At 37.5% G+C, this 12,971-nt stretch overlaps 1 protein-coding gene and 2 pseudogenes across 1 annotated transcript in view; 1 reads left to right on the top strand and 2 right to left on the bottom strand.

Annotated features, from left to right (window-relative positions):
- DNAJC1 (DnaJ heat shock protein family (Hsp40) member C1) overlaps positions 1-12,971 on the bottom strand; it is a 226,999-nt gene that overhangs the window by 16,470 nt on the left and 197,558 nt on the right. The gene's annotated exons all lie outside the window — the stretch shown is intronic.
- LOC128780675 (large ribosomal subunit protein eL43-like) lies at positions 455-7,395 on the bottom strand (annotated as a pseudogene).
- On the top strand, positions 2,570-3,464 carry LOC128780654 (large ribosomal subunit protein uL30 pseudogene; annotated as a pseudogene).

Consider the following 12,971-nt stretch of genomic DNA (forward strand, 5'->3'; position numbering starts at 1 on the left):
CCTCAAGAAACCAAATATTTCACTTTGAAGATATTATTTGATCACGGTATGCAAACAAATATGCTGCCTCACATGCAGGGTTAAAAATGAACTTGTTGTTAAATCAACAGGGCAACGTGGCTTTAGTAAGAATTGTAGGATCTGGGTTCAAGTCTCCGCCTGCCACTAACTAACTTGTAGCCTTGAATAATTCCTTGATCTCTTTCTAGAACTCACATCTGCAATAAAAATGATCATTAGAGTGATTTACAATTGTGTAATGATTCACATTAAGGAAGTACTTGCAAAGGCCATCACATTCCGTCCCGGACCACTGTGTGAAACTGCTAGCACAGATGAAGAACCCGAAGTTCAAACTAATGGGGGACCTGCAAGTCACACAGCCCATAAATGGTAGAATTAGGACACCAAAACCAGGTTTTCTTTTAAATTCTGTTCTCTTTCACTTTTCTTCTTTGTCCATAAAACAAAAGATTGTATTAATTTCTTTTTGTTTATTCTGTGATTCACTGGATGTGACATTAATGAAATACCTTCCATTCCGTGTCAATTATCCAAACTTTATTATAAAGTACCGACTTAATATCGCTGCACTGAGAACAGTGGCGCACGCACAGACCTAGTGCTGGCCGCCCCAGGGGGCTTCCAATCTGCTCATTTCCCTGCAAGCTTATTCAGGGGATTTTACATTATTTAGGACTAGGCTTATAGGAAAGAAGATCATTGTTTATTGCTTTACAAAAAGTCTGTTACTTCTAAATCCATGGCTAGGGCAAGGAAAGAACAATCCCAAACAGGGGTGTGTACCAACAGTTTGGGAGTTCAGCCTCACGTCTCAAGGACCGTTCTGTACTACTTTACCTGAGCTACCGGCATTCACCCACTGGGGGGCTTAGTAAAGATTCATCAAGCCTTCTGTACTTCAGTTCCTCCAGTGTGTGTCAGATAGATCTCTCAGTGGTATCTGTCACCCTATTGATGTGCAAGGGTTCAAAGAATCCAGCAGGACAGATGGACATCTCATTCCTCTCTCCACTATTCTGTTTGTTCCGTCTTAAGCTATGTCCTCTGAAAAAAGACAACTGAGCCAGACAAAAGGAGGACAAGGGCCTTTGACAGGGGAATACAGGCAGGCAAAAATATTAATAGACGGCTCTAGAATCCCTCTGAAATAAAGCTGTCTTTGTTGAAGGGATAATCTGGCAAGTGTTTCAAGTAGAGATTAAATATTCCCAATGCCCTCCTGGATGTAGGTGTCAGCTGCCAACTAGCTTCAGAGGAAGGAGCAAGCTACTCTGCAGCACAAATGAAAGAATTTGGAGCATAGGTTGAGGATTAATTTGGAAGAGAGAAAGTGAGGGAAAATGGAAGGCAGAGGAGGAGGGGGGACAAAGCCAGAAGGGGGTAAGGATAAAGGACAAAAGTACCTGGAGATGGCGTGACCGACAGGGCATTAGGTCGCTGTAAAGGCTGGTACGGATTTTTAAGTTGCTTGTCAGCAGGTGTTGCTCCCGTCCCCCTACAAAAACACTAGGAATGCTGTTCATAGTGTGAGCTTCAGGCTCCATTTAATCTAGATCCACCCCTGCTCATTAATGCTTTTATATGAGTGGATTCTTTCTGAGAACCTTGATGCAGTACCATACAAAGAGGGCACACTAGGATGCAGGCATTGGAGGGAAGAAGAGTGAGCATAAGCCCTGGTGATTAACAGAGATACTGGGGAGACATTCAGACTTTCACAGGAAATGGAATCATTGGTGGTCTCAGACAGTTGGCCCTACATCTCTGAGAGGCAAAGAGGGGTCCTTCTGAAATCTGGTTACAACAGTATGACAAGGAAAAGGGGAAACAGCAATTCTAGGATGTAATTTAAGTGGTTTACTATGTAATCTCAGGCACAGCATCTAACATTTGTCTGCCTCTAGATTTCCTACCTATGAGTCTGCTGAAAATTCATTCCAAATCTAATGATAAGTTCTGTACCCACAAAACTGTTAAACTATTATCATTTAGCAAGGTCAAGGATATAAGACTAATATACAAAATCTATTGTCTTTCTACACATTAGCAATAAACAATCTGAAAATGTAATTAAGAAACACAGTTCCTTCACTAGAACCTCAGAAAGATTTAGATACTAAGAATTAGTATAAGAAAAGAAGCTCCAGACTTAGATACTAAAAACAAAAACATTAGAGACAGGAATTAAGGAAGCTCTAAATAAATGCAGAGACATTCAAAATTGTTCGGATGGAGATATCCCCCAAATTGATCCATGTATTAATGCAATCTCTGTTCAAAAGGTCTTTTGTAGAAACTGATAAACTGATCCTAACATTTCTATGGAACTGCAAAGGATCCAGACAACCAAAATTAATTTGTGAAAGAACAAAGTTGGAAGGATTTGTACTGTCCAGTTTCAAAATTTACCACAAGGCTATATTAATCCGGACAGTGCTGTGTTTTCAGGATAGGCATACAGACCAACAGAATAGAATTGAGGGTACGTAAGTAAACCTTTACACTATGGCCAATTGATCTTTGTTAAAAGCACCAAGATAATTCAATGGCAGAACGAACAGTCTATGGACAAATGGTTTTAAGACAAATGGATATATATATGCAAAAACCAAAAAGTGAACTTGACCTTAACAAGAAAAAATCAAGTGTTGGTGAGGATATAGAGAAACTGGAACCTCAGGTATTATGTGAGAACGTAAAATGGTACTGCTACTTTGAAAAACATTTTGGGCTCTTTTCCACTGGAAGCATGGAGGGTGCACCAGGGAAGAAGGAGGTTCCTTCAGTGCCAGAAATCCTTAAGAAGAAGCGAAGGGATTTCATGGAGTTGAAGATCAAGCACCGGAGAAAGATGTTTGCCTAAAAGGTGCTTTGAGAGATGAGGAGGATGCTTATCTATGAAAAAGGTAAGCACTAACACAAGGAATTTAGGCAGGTGTACGGAACTGAGACTTGAATGGCCAGGATTGCAAGAAAAGCTGGCAACTCTTATGTACCTGTGGAACCCAAACTGGCATTTGTTGTCAGGACCAGAGGTATCAACGGTGTGAGCTCACAGGTCTGAAAGGTGCTGCAGCTGCTTTGCCTTCTCCAGCTTTTCAATGGCACCTTTGTTAAGCTCAACAAGGCTTCAGTGAACATGCTGAGAATTGTGGAACCATATATTGCATGGCAGTACCCAGACCTGAAGTCAGTAAATGAACTGATGTGTAAGTGTGGTTATGGTAAAAACCAATAAAAAGTGAACTGCCCTCACAGACAACACACTGCTTGCTCGATCGCTTGGTAAATACAGTGTCATCTGCACGGAGGGTCTGGTTCATGAGATCTACGCTGCTGCAAAATGTTTCCAAGAAGCACACCACTTCCTGGGGCCCTTCAAATGATCTTCTCCACGGGGCGGAATGAGGAAAAAGACGACCCGTTTTGTAGAAGGGTGAATCAGGTATTCATTCTGGTTACTTTGTTATGGAGTCATTTAACAGTAACTGCTTTAAAATAAAAAAAAAAAAAAAGAAAAGAAAAAGTTTGGTAGTTTCTTAAGTTGAACATAAACTTACTGTATAATCTAGCAGTTCCACTTTTAGGAATCTAACCAAGAGAAAAACACACATTTATAACATTTATACAAAGAATTGTATGTTAATATTCACTGTAGCATTATTCATAATAGCCAAAAAGTAGAAATAATCCAAATGACCAACTACTCTAGTGCTCGGACAAACGAAATTTGGTATTATCCATACAACTAATCGATAAAAAGAAATGGACTACTGATACATGCTACAACATGGATGAACTTCAAATAAATTTTGCTGACTGGAAAAAGCCAGATGCAAATAATAAATACTATACAATTCCACTTATATGTAATTTCCAGAGAAGACAAATATATACATATACGGAACAGATCAGTGGTTGCTGAGCTAGGAGAATGGGGGTAGGGAACAACTGCATATTGGGTGGAGGAAACTTTGCGTGATGAAAATGTCTCAAACGGAATTGTGGTGACCGCATACTACAGATTTACTAAAAGTCATCTAATTGTACACTAACAATGGGAAGTTTTATGCCATGAAAAGTATATCCTAGTTTTTTTCTATAAAGAGATTAACATGAGATATACTCAACAAAATTTAAAGTGTACCATATATTTTTAACTATAAGCACAAAATTGTACGGCACATCTCTAGAACTTACTCATCTTGCATAACTGAAATTTTATACTCCTTGAACAGCAGCTCTCCATCCTTATCCTCAGCCCGCAGCCCCTGGCAACCACCATTCTACTTTCTGCATCTATAATTTTGACTATTTTGGACACCTCATGTAAATGGAATCGTGGTATTATGTCCTCCTGTAATTGGCTTATTTATCGTATGATCTCAAGGTTCCTCAATGGTGTTGCATATTGCATAATTTCCTTCCTTTTATGGCTGAGTAACATTCCATTATACATACATGTATACACATATACATGTCATATTTCTTTTATCCATTCGTCAGTGTCCAAGTGGGGTGCACCCACATCTTGACTACTGTGAATAATGCTGTAACGAACATGAAGATGCCTGTATCTCGTAGAGATCCTGATTTCACTTTTTTTGGCTATATACCCAGAAGAGGGATTACTGGGTTATATAGTAATTCTACTTTTAATTTTTTGAGGAATCTTCATTATTTTCCATAATGACTGAATCATTTTACATTCCTGACAACAGTGTGTGAGGGTTCCAATTTCTCCACATCCTTGGCAACACCTGTCATTTTTTTGATAATGGTCATCCTGACAGGTATGAGGTGATATCTCATTGTGGTTTCGATCTGCATTTCCCTGATGACTATTGATTTGAGCATCTTTTCATATACCTGGTGGCCATTTTCAATAATTATTTCGGGGGGGGCACTGAGTTGTAGGAGTTCCTTACACAATATATTTTGGAGATGAATTCTTGGTCTGTCATACGGTTTGCAAGTATTTTCTCCCATTCCTATGGTTACCTTTTCACTGTGCTGACTCTTCCCTTTGTTGTAGCAGATGCTTTTTAGCTTGGTATGTTCCCACTCGGTGGGTTTTTTGTTGTTGTGGCTTATGTTTCTGGTGTCATATCAGTGAAATCACTGCCCCAGATCAGTGTCATGAAGCTTTCCTTTTATTTCCTTCTAGGAGTTTTACAGCCTCAGGTCTTATACAACTTTGAGTTAACTTTTTGTATGATGCAAGATAAGGGTCCAATTGCATTCTTTTGCTTGTGGGTATCCAGTTTTCCCAACGTCATTTGTTGAAGAGACTATCCTTTCCCCACTGTGTATGTGTCTTCTTCATGGCAGTATCATACTGTTTTTATTACTGTAGCTTTGTAATATATTTTGAAATCAGGAAATGTGATGGCTCCAGTCTTTTCTTTCTTAAACTGTTTTGGCTATTTGGCCTCTTTTATGATTCCATGAATTTAAAAATATTTTAATAATTTTAAAAAAGTGAAGTAGTCCTATGTATTGACATGGAAATATACTGACATGGAAATATATTTAAAGTAAAATGTTTTGTTTCTTTAATTTTTTAAAGAGTTTTAAAAATCAAGGTACTATACATACATAGCTAAGAAAATAAAGAGGCAGTGCACAACAAGGGCTTATGATGAAAGGCAATGTACCCCACACCCAGAGGTACTCATTTCTGTTCATAGTTCTTCTGATGGTTACAAGTACTACATAAGATAACATGCTTTTGGTACATTATATCCTGAATCCAACCTCATTTTCCCACTTCTACAAATAACCCCTGGTCCAAACTACCATTGTCTTTTGCACAGAAAACTAAAAGAGCCTCTTACTTGGCCTGTCTTTTTGCTTCCACATTTTGCATGCCACAGTGCCTTCTCCACAAAATAGTCAGAATGATTCTTTTAGATCTTGCATTCCTTTGCTCAAAATCTTCAATGCTTTCCCATCTCACCCAGAATAAAATCCAGTATCTTTACCTTGGCCAACAAGGTCCTTTACGGCCTGTTCCTTCACTACCTTTGGTCTCATCTGCAATCTCCTCCTACGCACTCCTTGTCAGTCATATTGACCTTGCTGGACTCTGCACATCTCAAGTATGCTCTTAACCTCAAAGCAAAGTGCTGCTTCCTCTACCTGTAATGCTTTCTCAGACTTGCTCCCTCACTTGCTTTGTGTCCCTGCTGAAATACTACCTCTTATACAAGACCCTTTAGAATGCTTTTTAAAACTGCAACTCCCTTCAGTTTCCAACCTCATATCTGCTTTATTTTTCTTCATAGCATTTGTCACTATCTACAGTTTTTTTTTCACTCCATGCACTCAGGTTCCCTCCATCGTGCTTCTCCACCATCCCTTAGGACACTGTTTTTGCCTGCATGGTTGCAGCTTAGTTGCAGTTGGTATTCCAGCTCAGCGGAAGACAAAAGGAAGGAAGAGCTCCTACGAACACACATTGCTTCAATTATGTTTTTCTGAAAAGCAATTAGTACCATAGCAGCAGAGCTTGCGGGGTGGGCAGTGCTTGGAAGTGCAGTGTTGCTGGGCAAATATACTTGACTACAAATCTAGTACTAGACAAGGGAAGAACATATTTTGGTGAACAGCTTATATTAGTTTTCCATAATTTGATTTAAAAAAATTGAAAAACAAGCAAGCAAGCAAAACAGAACCAGAGACATGGAAATAAAGAACAAACTGACAGTGACCAGAGGGACAGGGGGAGGGGGATAATGGGGAAAAGAAGGGCAAGGGTCATCAAGGAACATGTATAATGGACACATGGACAAAAACAATGGGGTGGAGGAGAGTAATGGGGGGAAATGGGACAACTGTAATAGAACAATAATAAAAAAAGAAAAATCTTCTGTAAAATACATAAGATGTATAAAATATGAGAATTAAAAAAAGTCATTTTGTATAGTCTTATGTAATTGTGATTTGATCAATATTACTTACCATGCAGACAAGTACTATGCTATGATAACATTTCCTTCCTTCCTCCCTCCCTCCCTCCCTTCCTCCCACCCTCTTTCATTTTTTCTTAAATTAACCCATTTATTATAGGCTAGCAATGTTTCAAATTACAGAACTTCTACTGGTCTTTCAATTCCTTCAGTCTTCTGACGGCAGACTTTACTGTGAGGACAGAAGTGTGCTGTGGGTCCAGGCACCACCAGCGACTGTTTTCATGCAGGAACCACAGGGCCAGAACCCCACAGCTCGTCTCCTCATCTTGGTTTTGCCACAGAAGGAGAAAGTGTACTTGGCATCCTGGCTGATCTCAAATTTCTCCACCATTTGGCTAAGGGAGGTGCTATAATGGGTGCCGTGTTTACCAATGATTTCAAACTTCTTGGAATTTAGTTATGTTGCCACAAACTAGGTCAAAACCCAAGAGGCGGGATCACATTTCCTGTGCCATTCAAAGGAGAATGCTCTCACTATCAAAGTCTTTTGCTCTATCACTCCATTTTTTTGTATACTTAAATTTGGACTAAGACTTTTTTGGTATGGTTTTCTGTTGTTTGTGGAGTTTCTAGTTGCCTTTTTTTCATAAACATCACTTTCTCCAAGTTCTTAACCATACCATCTAGTTTGGCTGTGTCTGACCTTTTGGCCTCTCTGGGCCATACATTAAATACACAAACACTAACGAAAACTGATGAGCAAAAAAAAAAAAAAAAAAAAAAAAAAAAGGTTTTAATGAAGCTTATGATTTTGTGTTGGGTTGCATTCAAAACCATCCTGGCCTGCATGCGGCCTGTGGGATGGACACCCCCAAGTCTCCCTGTCTCCCAGGGCTGCTCTTACCCAGTCCTTCACTCTTGTATTCCAGCATGGGCTTGTGCCCTAGGTCAGCTATGTCACTGTGGGGTCTCAGGATTTCTGTTCATTGGACTGGACACATTATTCCTTGGTATCTATATCATCTCCTTTTTTATTTATTCCTCTTTTTTTGCTGGAGTACAATCTCAGGAAACTTTCTGAGAAAGACTATGAGTCCTTGCCTCATGTATTTACCATCACACTTAGTTCAAAATTCAGAACCATTTCCCCTCAGAACTATAAAGGCATTGTTCCTTTGTCTCCTAGAATCTAGGGTCACTAAGCAATTTGATGTCACTACAGTTTGCTTTTGGAGGTTTCTTCTCTCTAGAAGCTTTAAAGATCTATGTGGTCTCAGTGTTCATACATTTTCCCAGCATCTTTTCCATGTATGCTACTTGGCTTTGGAGGCTCTTACAAATTGTTCTCAGGTGTTCCCACCCGGAAAACTTCATCGCGTTATTACTGACTGATGTTCTTGCATCTGTTTTCTCTCTCTCTCACTGGAACTCTTTTAAAGAGATTTAGACCTCTTGGACCGATTCCCTATTATTTCTTATCTTTTCTATAATATTTTAAAATTACTTGTCTTGTTTTTGGCTCTCTAGAAGATTTTCCTGATAACTTTCAATCATTCTACTTCATTTTAGTAGGAATGGTGTCCACCAGGGAAAACTACATAATTAATTGCTAGTCTGTCCATTGGCCTGGATAGAGTTTTGCTATATCTTAATTGATTTCTGTGCCAGAGGTTTATAGATTTACATTCCATGTCACCATTTCTGTCTTAGCATTGAACAAAATACCACAGGACAGGATAACATATATAAATGCAAAATACTAATAAATTATTAACAAATCACATCTAACTACCTAGTCAAAGAATAATATATAACCAAGCAAAGTTTATCTTGGAAATATAAAGAAGGAACCTTGATAATATATTTATCCTCACTAGGTCATAGGAGACAAATTACATGAACATGTCAAGAGATGTTTAAAAAACATTTGTTAAGCCCTGACTGGTGTGGCTCAGTTGGTTGGGCATCGTCCCACAAAGCAAAAGGTCACCAGTTTGATTCCCAGTCAGGGCACATGCCTGGGTTGAGTGTTTGGTGCCTGGCTGGGGTGAAAGCAAGAGGCAGCCGATCAATGTTTTTCTTTCACATTAATATTTCTCTCCCTCTTTCTCCCTCCCTTCCCCTCTTTCTAAAAATAAATAAATTCCCTAGGTTAATAATATATCAATGACTAATACTATTAAACTTAATGGCCAAATATTAGGTTTTCTTAAGATGTTGAACAAAAAAGTCAAAAACTCTGCACTACTATTACTATAATATAACAATTCTCTGGAATTGCTAGCTAATGCAATAAAATAAAATATAAAGAAAATGGCAAAGTAGTATTTGTAGATGATAGGACTATTCTTAAATTCTAATGAATTAACATAAACTGTTTGGAATAAGATCAGTAAGTAAGAAGGCAGTTACAAAAATCATCCCACAAATAAGTGACATTACTTTTCATTTATTTGACAGGCAATGATGAAAAACAAATGATGTTTAGTGTTTATGAGACTGAGGAAGTGGCCTCTCTCACATACTACCAGTGGCATTGCCCTACATAGTTACCACCTTTCTGGGGGCCAGTTTTAGAGACATCACAGGCTCTAAACACATTCATATTCTTGAACCAAGCAGGTCTACTTCTAGGAATACATGGCAAGAAAAGTTATAAATGGAAAGATTAAAAAAAAAAACAAACCCCACAAAACACAGACATCCTAGCAAAAAAGGAAGCAGTTTAAAGGACAATCAGTAGGATGCTACTTAATTATATCAAGACAACATGGAGCGTTATGTGAGGGTTTAGAAAAATGATGTGGATCTTACTTTCATGGGAAGAAGCTGATGTTTCCTAGTAAAGTGAAAAGGGCAGTTACAGATTAATACTGTTAAAATTATGTATAGTCATATGCCTATATAGGAAGACTAAAGTCTAAAATGATAAATAACAAAATGTTCCTAGAAGTCATTTTTACTGTGGTTGATTAGAAAAAAATTTCCATGAATGTACTTTAAAAAATTTTTTCTATGAACATAGTTTTACCAAAAAAGTTCTAATGATAAGTCTCTAGATACACTTAAAGTGTTTTTCAGGCACACAGCAATAAAACAGCATTAAATAGTGCGAAGTTAGAGGAGGAATCAAAATCAAAATACTGGGCAGTCCCAACTCAGCTAATAGTTGTGTTACTGTGGACAAATACCTTAGTTTACTCAGTTGTGAAATGGGTGCCCAATCTACTTCACAGTGCTGTTGAAGATCAAGTAAAATAATGTAAATTTAAATGTCTTTTAAAATGTAAAATACTATGAAAATGAATAATGGAATAATCAATATTATCACTTAAAGTAGTTAAGCATAAAAATGTTGGCTTGACTTCTTCACTGAACTTTGCAGTGTTATTCTCATGTAGTAACTATACCTTTTATAATCCTGTCCTGTGTGATTTTGCTCAATGCTGAGACAAAACTAGTGAAATGGAATGCAAATCTATAAACCTCTGGACCGGAAATCATGTAATAGCAAAACTTTAACCAGGTCAATGGACAGGTTAAACGATTGTGAAGCTTCCCCCATGGACACCAGAAGTCCTACTTCCACAAAACAATGCTCTGCCTCTCTTTCCTCCAAACAGGGAATCAAGTTGCCTGAAATTCTTCAGCCAATCATTCATATACTTGTTTTAAGAAACTGAAGGCTCCTATTAAAATACGTGTGTGTGTGTAAGTATTTGGTAACACATTATTATCTTCTATTAATATCAGAATGAAAATTGGTTATTAAATTAGCTAGTGACTTATCTGTCAAGAAGAATGGAATAAAGGCCCCTGAGGCGAGAGGGTGAGGGAAGAAGGGTGGGAGAGGAGTTTGCATACTGGCTGAGATCAGGAGATCTGCTGGAGCAGGAAGCCTGGTTAAGAGGGTAGCGAGGATGAAGACAGGAAACTAAAAGGACAATCCTTGTCGTCTTTACAACTTGTGTGGGACTAGTCTGACTCTACAAAGTTACAGAAATAAGATATTTGCCAAAATACTTACTATGTATTCAGTTCACTGATAAAAACATAAAGTTTATTTTCTATTGAATAATCCACATATATTTTTGAAACTGCCATAGCATATAAATCTTCCCCAAGAGGCATCTCCTTTAACTCCTTGTTATAGCGATAGAAATAAAATTGAGAATTTTACGTTTTTCCCCTCCTCCTTTTCATGCTCATATGGGGACACTTACCTAACTACACACCTTCTACCTCTCACTGTGGTACTAAGTTAATTATAAAAGTCTGTTTAAATCTACCCACCTGTCTTTTGTTTTGCTGCCTACCTGGGTCTTTTCCAAGCAGGCAGAAAATCTCCAATCAGTTTGTTACCACAACCAGAACGTAAGAGATTAGTGACCATGGAGAGAAGCAGAATCAGTTTACATCCTTTCAGGCTAGAGAATGATACCACCTCACAAGCAAGAAATCTGAGGCTCCCCGGCCTTAATTTAGAAAACCTGCAGTTAATAATCACATTAAAGTTGGTTTTACATGCCAGACAGCTTTTGTTGCCTCTGTTGTTTTTACAATTTGAGTGTTCTTTGTGGTTATCAAGTTATTTGCTGAAAGGCAAATATTAGCATTTAAAAAATTTAATCTATAATAAAGTAGGTCTTACAGTATATCTGAGTTAAAAAATACACTTTCTATTAATTTTTTACAAAGCTAATAACATTGCTTGTATTTATCTGGACTAGAATTTAGCAATTTAACTCTTAAATTATGACAATTAATAGACTGAAAACTCCTTTCTTAACTGAGGAATTGAATGCATTTTTCATTGTAACCTGTCAACCTAAATCAAGACTATAAAGATAGTACCAAGGCCACACTCTCACCCCTCCCAGAAAAAGGTCAATTGTTTCTCAAAGGAAAGAGAACTAACCCCGAAGCTACAAATTTAGTAAGGAAAACGGGTCAAAGAACAGATGTGTAGAGCCGGAGGGATTTGGTACAGGTGATCAGGTCAGTATGCAGTTTCCGAGGACAGCAAACTGAACTTGCCTTCTTTTTCATATGAAAAAAAAATCTAATTAACACCGTAAGCCAAAAAGTGATCTTGTAATGTGTGATTAACTTTTATTTAACGTTCTAGAGAAGGAACTTGTATTAGCCAAACCCACTTCATCTGCTTCAATATAATTTACCGTGTTCACTAAAATGAGTTATCTGAGTCTCCAGACACCTGTTCTCTTTTAGATGGTAATTTACAGGGGTGTGTGTACAGTTAGTGAAATGAAATATATAGGCCAGCTATGGAGATGATGCTCACAGAATGAAAATACAGTGTGAGTCTATATGTACACTGACATAGAAGTAAAGTAACAATGGCATTTTTGGTGCCATAAAGTTCAGGTATACTAAATACTGATTTCCAAGGTACTGTCGGTATCATGAAAATAGAGCTAATACTTGGAGGAAAAAAAAATCTCAAAAAGTCATGTTTGCTACTTCCATGATAAGAGGAAAAAAATATCTATTACAGATATGGAGTCAGTCTCCCTTTGGTTTTGGCAAAGAGAAAACTCCATGGCAGTTTTCTAGAAGAAAAAAAAGTGGAACATATGGAATGAATTTGCAAAAGTTTGAAAAGGTGTCTTTGCGTACACGGAGACCGCACTAAGATGACTCTTGTAAATTGTTGAGTATTTCTAGATCTATGATACTAACTGGCCATCTCAAGGTTCTGTTGGTTACATCATGTATATTCTTGGCATTTAAACTTCTACCTCTCTCCTCTTAAACATATAGATTAAAAATTTAACCAGATTATAACAAATTGATTTAAAATATTGCTCCATTCAATTTCCTACCTGCCTTTGGCATTATTAACTGTAAGTTCTCATAGAAATATTATTTAAAAAGTTAAAAGCAGTGTTGTCTTCAAAGGAGACATTAAATTAGTAAACTATTATTTCTCATTAGGCAATTAAGCTAAAAATTTTGGAGCTCTATTAAACCAATGTTTTATAACAGAAATTATTTTAATAATTTTAATAA

Source organism: Desmodus rotundus, chromosome 4 (assembly GCF_022682495.2).
Source record: "Desmodus rotundus isolate HL8 chromosome 4, HLdesRot8A.1, whole genome shotgun sequence".
Taxonomy (NCBI): Eukaryota; Metazoa; Chordata; class Mammalia; order Chiroptera; family Phyllostomidae; genus Desmodus; species Desmodus rotundus.